Genomic DNA, 10,093 nt, shown 5'->3' with positions numbered 1-10,093 from the left:
TGTGAATACAAATCCATCTTCTTTCTTGCTAATCTATCTTTTGTCAGTTTAATTCACAGGCCCCCAATCACTGAACATAAGAGGGTAGAAGAAAAGTTTTCCTGCACCTTTTGGGGCAGTTGTTAAAGTCTCCACTGTGCCCACGAGGAGGCTGAGGCTCAGAGAGGCGGGTCACTCACTCCAGGACACCAGCTGGTCAGGGGGCAGAGCCTGGCTCTGACCCTGTCTGTCAGCTGCAAGGACTGCTGCTGTCTTTCTGCTGTGCCACCAGGCTCTCGGGAGGGACGGAGGGAGGCGGACAGTAGGAGAAAATGCGTCCTGGCTAAGGCACTTCTCTGAGCTGGGAGGGAGGACGCTGGGATGTCTAGGTAGGTGGCGAGACCGTGACCCCTCGGGGAGGTGTGCCTTCGGGACAGGCTAGTACCACAGTTGTCTCTTCTCTACCTCGGCCAAGTCCCCACTGTGCTCTTGGGGCCTGTGGAAAGCAGGGGCTGGAACCACTTCCTCCTTCCCAGAGATGCACCAACTCGCCTGCCTGGGATGCAGCAGGGGGCTGGCTTGGGAAGCCTTCGGAGCCCAGGCTGTTTGTGGTCCCTGAGTGGGCACATCCCCACAGCCGCAAACGTCCCACTGCGGGCCCTGCTGCCGCCCAGCGGGAGGGTAGCACGGGTGCCACTCTTCCTCTGGGCCCCGGGGGCTCCTGAGCAGGGTCCTGCCCAGCCCCCACCTCCTCAGGCGCTGCCTGCCTGCCCCATCTCCAGAGACTGCAACTTCCGCAGATGCTCCTGGAGGGCCAGGTCCCTTCTCACCTCCTTCACAGCGTCCTCCCTCTGTGCGTCCCTCCCGTTCATGCTTCCCTTCCTGGGAGAAAGTGGATCTCAGAATTGAGCTGACCTGGAAGGGGGGACCTGGCTCTGACACCTGTAGGCTGTTTGCCATTTAATCTCCCTAAATCTCAAGGCCCTTTCTGTTTTTTTTTTTTTTTTAATTTCAGAATGTTATGGGGTACACATGTTTTGGTTCCATAGTTTGCTTTTGTACAGTCTGAGTCAGAGTGATAGGTGTGCCCTTCGCCCAGACAGTGTGCATTGTACGTTCGTTAGGTGTGAATGTACTTTCTTTAAAATGAGGACTAGTAATACCTCTTCAGACAAGTGTTGTCAAGATGAATAAAAACACAAATATTCTGAACGAATAGATACTGGCGAGGGTGTTTCTGTCATGCTGCTTAGAGCCTTTTGGCCTAGAATTCCCCATGATGGCAACTGTGACTCTCTGGAAAACCACACTCACGGGACTGGCCTCCTGGAAATGACCTTCAGGGAGAACTTTGCATTTTCCTTTGGGCTACACGAAGGGGTGGAGTTCTGCAGGCATCCCCTGCCGCCTCCTGGCTCTCAGGCCTTCCAGCTGTGACTGACTTGTCCATTTCAAAGCCTTCTGCTCCCCCCTGCCCCCATGGGAGGGATGTCTATGTTTTGAAATTAATCTGACTTTAGGAAAGAGGCCATGGGGCCCTGGCAGAACCGTGCGTTCTAAGTAGTGTTTTGGGTGCTGTTTTATTAGTTGCTGGTGACCCAAGAGTTTGAAGGACGGGTCTGTGTTCTGAGGTGGGGTGTGTGCAGACCTGCCCCCAAAGCCCGAGGGAGCTGAGAGGGTGCCGAGAGAGGCTGACGGGGCCAGTTTCTCAGAGAGAAACAGTTGCTAGGGACTTACAAGCAGAAGGTATGTCCCGGGCGGCCGAGAGGCAAGGCGGTGGGTCTCCACGCTGCCAACCCACCAGACCCAGGACTTGTGTACCCAGGAAGGCACGTGCGGGACCACCGACGTCGACCCCACCGGGAAAGGCAGCACGCTGTGTGAATCTGCCTGAGGGCAGCGTTTGTGGTCAAGGTCGTTCCGTCTAAAGGTGGGCTTCATGGTAACGGCAGATAAAGTGCGAAGCCCAGAGGCATTCCCGGAACAGGGGGCTTAATCAGACATCAACATGGCGGATCAGCAACAGCCATGGAGTTGCTTCAGCGTCCGCGGCCTGTAGACCAGCAAAACCATCTGCAAAGTATTCAGAAGACTCCCAAGAATATAAAACAACACCACTATGATAATCATTACTAGAAAGAGATAAGTTGGAAATATCCTGAGAAGATTGAATTAAAATACAATATTCTGACATCATGGCCACATCGGATAAGCAATGCCCGACTCGGCAAAAGCAAGCCCGAAACGTCCTTGGCCTCACACGGGAAGGTTATTTCTCCTTCGTGCCTCAGGCCCGTGCCAGTGCCAGGGCTGCATCCTACGTGGTCACTCAGGGACCCAGGTTCCTTCCATCCAGCGGTTCTGCCATTTTCCCCGGGCCTCGGATCCTCCACTCGACCCTTTGTGCAGCCGGAGGAAGCGACAGGGGAACCTGGAGGATGGAAGGAGAAGTGTTCGAGACCAGGCCTGGGAGTGGCGTCCTGTCTTCTGCTCCCACGATGCTGGCTGCACAGTCAACGGGTTGGGGGGCTGGGAAATGCAGTCTGGCTGGAGATCCGATCTTCTCTGCCCCAATGGCGTTGCAAACATAGGTAAATAAGACCCACTGGATGGAACGGGTGGAGAAGGAAATTGCTGACCCTTATGCTGTCCCCTCTGTGCCAGGCTTTATCCTGAGTCTGCAGACGCCGACGCTCACTGCAGCCCCACTGGGGCGCCAGCATCAGCCGAAGCTGGGAGGGGTTCGTTCTCTTACCCAAGAAAGGGCTTGACTCCAACTCCAGGTCTTCCGGCTCAAGCCTGTGCACTAAACCACCCCTCAACTCTGTCTTAAGAGAGACATGAGCTAAAGAAAGACAAGGTAAAAAGTGGGCTGATGTTTAGGGGTCCTGCCTTGTAGTCATTTTTTTTTTTTTTTTTTTTTTAGCCAGTGGTCATTCTGAGCCCACAGTGCAGTGTGCCAGGCATTGCCGTGTGGGGCAGCACAGGGTGACTCCCCACCCTGTGTGACTATGGGGGAGACCCAGGAGTTAAGGGGGTGACTGCAATCTCCCACCTCCTCCACACTCTTCTTATGGCCTCCCAAACCCAGGTGTGTACACCGGTGTCTTTAAGAAAAACAGTGCATTGTTGTTGGAAAGACAAATGTGGCCTGCAGGTTTCCAGCGCCCCCCCCCAACCGGTGTGTGTACACAAAACAGAGCCCGGGCACACAGAGGCCCACTGTCAGCGAGGCTGGGGCTCCCGTTCCAGGGCTGAGACTCTGGCACAGAAGCGGATGGAGACTGGGCGGGAGGACACAGCTCCCACCTGACACAGCTGTGGCTTCGGGGCTGAATTCCAGCCAGACCCCAAGTCGTGCAGTCCTAGAGTGTCAACGCTGCAAGGAACCCTAGATCACCCATGTCCGTGGCCTTCAAACTTGCCCTCCAAACCTTCGTTAAAGGAAACAGCATGTGGCCGCGTTCAAAACCGAGAGCTGCTCCATAGGGCCAGACTGGGCTGGGGCTCTGAGGACCGCGGGGCTGTATGTGCAGGGCGTGAAGGCTCTGGGCTAGTCTGACTCTTCTGTCATTGCTGCTGCTGGGAAATGGAGACCCACAGAAAGGAAGCAACATGGCTGAGAGGCCCTGGGGACTTCGTGGCCCATCCAGGCTGAAAAGGAACCCAGGTGCCCAAGGGGCCAGGTGTGTAGGAACGACAAACTATTTCCTCTGTGTTCCACTTGACACGTCCTTTCCCATACCAGCTGGCTGTCCCGCTCTCCAGACACCACTGGTGCCTGCAGTTCAGTTCTGACACTACCCACCTAGAGTTAGCGCAGACCCCACAGGTCAAGGGCCCAGTCCCGCAAGACTGCCCCCAACTTCAGATGCCAATTGCAAGCAGTGGTCCCCAGGTCACCCACACTGCTGTTCGCCTCAGCTACAGATCGGAGGTTCCCACGATCCCCTCCTCAAGTTGGATAATTTGCTATCATAGCTCACAGAAATCAGAGAAACTTGTTTACTACTTTGTTATATTATTAGAGAGGGTGATACACGAAACAGGTGAACAACCAGATGGAAAGAGTGAGGTCTAGCAGGGTCCGAAGCGCAGGAGCTTCTTCCCCATGGAGTTGGTGTGCACCAGCCCGGAAGCTGTCTGAGTCTCGTACTTCAGGGGTCTCCAGGGAGGCTTCGTCACGTGGGCATATTGATTATTAACTCAATCTCTAGCCCCCTCCCCTCCCCGGAGGATGGGGGCTGTGGGGCGGAAAGCTACAAGCTTCTAATCACGGCTTGGTCTTCCTGGTGACCAGCCCCACCCAGGAGCCCTCAAGAGTTGCCTCATTGGAGCAAAAGACGCTGCTATCACCCAGGAAATTCCAGGGGTTTAGGAACTGTGTCAAGAAATGGGGTCAAAGACCAATTATTGGAACAAAAGATGATCCTAGCTCCTCCATCACTTAGGAAACTGCAGGGGTCAGGGGCTCTGCGCTAGGCCACGCGGAGGGATCTCGGAGAGCGGTTGACCGATGTGCCTCAGGCTGGCAGGCTCAGGAGCTTGCCCAGTGCCCTGCAGTGAGGACGCCCAGGCAAGGGAGCCACATGCATGACCGGGCCCTTCCCATGCAAGCGTGGACCCGTGTGCCTTCCCCATGTCACTGCCTCGAAACCAGGCAACCATCCTTGGGAAGCAGGTGTGATTATTCTTACTCAATGGACTCGGACGCCAGGGCCCAGAGCAGTGGTTGGGGGTGGATCTGCCAAGTCCTTCCACGCACCAGCTGGCCCAGGTGTGGCCGAAATGCCTGGTCGGTGGGCCGGGCCGGAAGCAGCCAGTGGGATGCAGGGTGGAAGCATGGCCAACACTGGAGACGCAGACGTCAGTGAAGACGCTCCAGGAACCAGCACGTGACGGCGCCACACGACCCTGAAGAGTCTCCGACAGGACAGTGATGGAACGGAGCCAGGGAGCAGGAGAAACTGGATGTGACACCTGCGGACGCTGGTGTCCCTGACGCCATGGGGGAAAGTGACGTGGACAGGCCAGGGCGTGATCCGCGTGCATGGCAGGAGAGCGGGCACTCCGGGAGGGTGGCCGGGGTCGGGGGGACTCAAGGCTGGCCGTGGTTCCCTAAATGCTCTATGTGCGGACCCAGTGGTGACCGCAGGGGTGTTCACTGTGTGGGAAACCGTCGAGCTGCTGCCCTGTCCCGTGCGTGCGCTGCATTTCACAGCTGAGGTAGGTTTGGACAAGAGGGAGAAACGCTCAGGAAGGAGACGTGTTACTCCACCGAGAAGGACCTGCGCCGGGAGTGCATGCGCTAGCGCGGGAGGTTCCTGCGGATCCAGGGCGCTTTCGGCCACCTCCTCCTCTTCACCCACCTGCCTGCGTCCAGTTTCTTCCCACACTGGTGCCGGCAGTGCTTGGCTGCGGGCCCCGGTTCCCAGTGCTGGCGTGAGCAGTCAGTGCAGCACCCGCCCTGTGCCCGTCTCCACGGCACACCCCAGCGTCATGCCAGGCAGGGGCCGCGTGGCCTGGCCATTGTGCTTCTCCACCGAAGCTGCTCCGCTGAGAGCTCGGAAACATGAGGGGCCTCACAACAGGTGGGACCTTTGCTTTCCTGGCCTCCTGCCCGCTGGCGTGCAGGAAACCCAGCCCTTAGGAGCAAGCGCTCAGCTGCCCACCCACGAGGCATTTGGCCACACCTGGGCCAGCTGGTGCGTGGAAGGACTTGGCAGATCCACCCCCAACCACTGCTCTGGGCCTTGGCGTCCGAGTCCATTGAGTAAGAATAATCACACCTGCCTCCCAAGGATGGTTGCCTGGTTTCGAGGCAGTGACATGGGGAAGGCACACGGGCCCGCGCTTGCATGGGAAGGGCCCAGCCATGCATGTGGCTCCCTTGCCCAGCCACCTTCTCTTCCTGCAGGACTCCAGGTGTGTCCAAACCCCACCGGACTGTGCTGCTGTCTGGCTTCACATCTTCAGTCCCCTCACCTGCCGCAGGGGACCCTCCTGACCTCCTCTGAACCCAGGTGGGGTGAGATGCCCTCCCATCCTTCCGTTGGGCAGGAGCCGTGGAGCACCAGGACTTGCCTATTCAGCTTCGGATCCCAGGTGCTCCTGCAGGGGCCGAGGGCCTGGACACAGCCGAGAGTGGCCCGTGGTCCTCGAGAAATCCTGGGAGCCCAGAAGCCCCAGCCAGGTGAGGGCAGCCACCTGCTGTCCAGAGCAGTCCCAGCCCTCAGCTCTTGGTTCTGCCCATTAATCTGGGTGCAGCTCACTCTAAACAGGAGCAGCAAGGCTGGGGTCAGATCCAATGCGGTAAATCAAACACTAGTTAAAATGCACCAGTGGGTTTCACATTTAAAGAAAGCCTGGGAGGAGTTAGTTCTTCAGGAGAGTAAAGGATTCTTTTGTAATGCAGCAAAGCCCACCTAATGTTTTTCTTATATAAATTCAGGTGTTGGACTTCAGGAGGGCCAGGGTTCTCTGGGAAGCTTCCTCTGGGACAGCAATTAGCACGCAGGACATTTACAGGGGGTGCTCTCGAGAGCACACTGTGGGGAGGGGCAGGAGAGGTCGGGACACCTCCCGGTGTCCCTGGGGGCCTTAGCAGGCCCTAGCCACAAGCTGGGACCACACTTCAGAGTTGCCCCCACATGGGGTGAGGTGGCCAGGCCTTTATAGCCCCTGCCAGTCAGTGCCTGGATGTGGGCCACCCTGGAAGGGGCATGACCCTGAATGAGGCAGTGCTTGTAGGGACGGCCCGGGGCTAACGGCCAGCGCCCTCACCCCGCAGCTGGGGAATATGTCCTCCATCCCGAAAGGGGAATCCGGGTGGCCACCAGCGCGTGCACCACACTCTGGCGCTACCAACTCCCACAAGGAGGAAGAAGAGAACCTACTATGCTGGGCCCTGTGCTAGGTGTTTTGGATCCATTCTCTCAGAAAACCCTCACAAGGGCTCTGCAAGGGGGGTGTTAAGACACCATTTTCCAGACAAGAAAATGGGAGAAGGGAAGTAAGTTATCGGCCAAGAATGCACCTGCCTCCCGCCACCGGGATGGAGTGCACTCCACCCTCCACGCCTCCCGCCCAGCCCTCCTTGCCGTGGGCCAGCTGCAGGTGCACAGGCTGTCCGGAGACTGCATCCCCATGGGCCTTGTCACTGATCAGCCCCCGACGTGCTCCCGCTGAATCGGAGGAGGTGGGATCTGGGCTGAGGTCCCAAGATACCGACCACAGGGATCCAGGGCCCAGCAAGGGGTCGAGGGTAAGGCAAAGCCAGGACCCTGGCAGACGACAGCTGGTGTTACAGCCAGTTCCCAGGCAGGATCGAGGTCAGAGGTGGGCGGAGTCAGGCAGACCTGATGGTGGTGACAACCTGCCTGGGAGGACATTCACTCACAGACACTGGGCGAACAGTGCTTGGCCCTGGGGCCCGGGCATAAGCAAGACACCACCCCAGGCTCAACGGGCTCCTGGCTGGTGGAAGATAATGATGGAAAACAAACCAACAACTGCAAAACGCTGCAATGAATCCTCTGAAAATGAGAACAGCTGCCATCTGTCCAGAGGCTCCCTGCTCTGGGCACCAGGCTGAGCGCCAGGGGTGCACTGCGGCTCGCACTTGTGCAGAGCAGATATCTTCATGCCCACGTCTGCCGAGGAGGTGCCTAAGATCCAAGGCTGCCTCGAGGCCACACATCACGGAGGGCCAGAAGGAGAGAGCACAGGCCCTCGGGGCTCGCTGTCCTTCCCCCAGCCTCAGCCCTGGTCGGAAGTGCCCATAACACTGTCCCGCAGGGCGGGAGGCCTCGCATTGCCTATAGCTGCCCTTGGCAATGACCCGAGGGAAGACCAGGATCTTGTGCTCTGGGGGTGAGGTGTGACTGGGGGCAGCAGACAGTCCTGGCAGGGTGGGGTGGTGACCGGGTGGGGTGGTGACAGGGTGGGGTGGTGACGGGGCTGCAGCTGAGGTCCACTCTCACAGGCTGAGCTGGCTTTGGCCTTTAACCTAAGCCACTTCTCCTTCCTGGGCTGCTGGAGAGTCAAATCCGACTGGGGGCAGAGGGCCCGTGTGGCCTCCCTCCAGACAAGGGACGTGAGTGCCCCCAGCACCGGCTTCCTGGTGGCAACTTGAGAACAGGATCTGGCCCCCTGTCCCTGCTGGAGGCCACCATTCTGCCATCTGCTCAGCCCTCCGGGGCTGGACCAGCAACTTACGTCGATCCCCGGAGCCCACTGCTCAGTGTCCTTTTTTGGCTGAGCTTTCCCTTGCGACATCCTTTGTCCGGCAATTCTGCCGGAACGAGCTCCTCTTGCAGCTGTCTGCGCCCATCTTCCTCCTCCTCCAAGGCCCAGTTCAAGGACCCCTTTGGTGACATGTTCTCTGACAGCGCTGGTCCGGCTCCCCCTTCTGTAAACTTTGCTGTCTGTCTCGGGCAGTTTGCACGGTCCTTCCATGGCGGGGGCAGAGAGGCACTCAGAGCAGCGCCAGCGGTGGGGGGACTGGTAACCCCGCAGAGCTGTGTCCCCCAGTGCAGAGAGGGACCCAGTGGTGCTGGGTGCCAGGCCCTAATCTAGGCCTGGGAAACACAGTGACGGAGACTGCCCTGCCCCTGCGTAGTGTGGCCGACCTTGCCAGAGAACCTGGAGCTGGGGATGGGAAAAAGGTCAAAGCTGGGGCTGCTGGCCTCTTTTCCACAGGGTCTCCTCCGTGCCACCCCAGCCTCCCCTCTGCCTCTGGGACTTGCGCTAGGCCGGCTGCTCCACCTGCCAGTCCCGCTCCCACCCGCCTCAGTGCCTGGCCTTGCTGCTGCATGTTGCCTCTCAAAATCCCTGGAGAGACAAGGCTCTGGGTAGGGGGCCCTGGGGAGGGGCGTGTGTGGCGTCCCAGGAGGCTGGCCAGGGCAGCACCCGCAGCCTCATGCCTCGGTTGACACTGCTGTGGGCTCACGATTTGCTGTGCGGGCGTCTCTCTGTTCCATGGGGCACTCCGGAAGCCGGGGCTGTTTTCTCAGGCTGTGGAGCTCTGAACACAGAGCTGCAGGTGCCATGGCATCCGGGTCACAGATCCGGATGAGAAACTGTCCCGTCCTCCTGGCACTCCCTGTCTAATGTGGCACACAGGCCACGGAAACAAAGTGTGACAGGGACATGCAGGGGTGAGAGGGGCTGCCCGGCAGTGACCCCTCGACCCAGCCTTGAGGGTCTGGGGCTGCTTTCGGGAGATGAGGCTTGAGATTAGTGGAGTTTTAAAACTTATTTCCCCCCAATTTTCTGCAGCTTTTTTTAAAAGAAATAATTTCAAACCTGCAGAAAAGTCGCAAAAATCGTACAAAGAACTTCCAATGTGACTCCCTCAGATTCCTTAAAACATTAACATGTTACCACATTTGCTCTCTCTTCCTCCCCTGCTCCCCACCTTTCTATCTTTCTCTCATTCTCTTAGTACATGTGGTCTCAAATGTTTTGGAGTAAGTTGCCGACATGAGGCTCTTTTACCTCTGACTATCTCAGCGAGTTTTTCCCAAAAGCAAGGGCACCGTCTAGCGGAACCGCAGGCGGCGGCCCGGGTTAGGAAGCCGCGGTAAGGCCGCCGGCTGGCTCGGACCGCCGGGCAGGCCTGCGCTGCTGCGAGGCCATGAGCGTGGACGGCTGGGGGACACGAGACCGCAGAGCAAGGCCATCACAGCGACCTGGGGCAGACTTGCGGGCCGGCCAGCAGTGGGCTTGTTCCTCTCGGTGCCCTCCTGGGGCCCGGGCCTGGAGCCCGTGGTCCCAGTCGGCCGAGGGCCTCGGTCCACGGGAGGAGACTCGAGCTGCCCAGTTGAGTGAGAAGCTCAGCAGGGACAGAATGTGCTCGCTGTGCCCAGGGAACAGGGAGTGGACGGGCAGGGGAGGAATGGAAAAAGGTAATCGAAAGTGAGCGTTTGGCAGGGGCCTGCCCTGTTTTGTAACCTGCGACGTGCCCTGGTGAGTCACCGCTCTTCTCCGAGGGCCTGCTCCGTCTGTGCCTCCTCCCCACTGGGCCCTGTTCCGGCCGTGCCCAGCGCCCTCCCGCCAGGCCTGCCATGTTCCAGGGCCACGTGGACTTGGAGCTGTTCAGAACTGGCTGCCG

This window comes from Lemur catta, chromosome 8 (assembly GCF_020740605.2).
Source record: "Lemur catta isolate mLemCat1 chromosome 8, mLemCat1.pri, whole genome shotgun sequence".
In the NCBI taxonomy this organism is placed as follows: Eukaryota; Metazoa; Chordata; class Mammalia; order Primates; family Lemuridae; genus Lemur; species Lemur catta.
The sequence above is the reverse complement of the archived record's forward strand: the minus strand, read 5'-3'. Positions refer to the sequence as shown.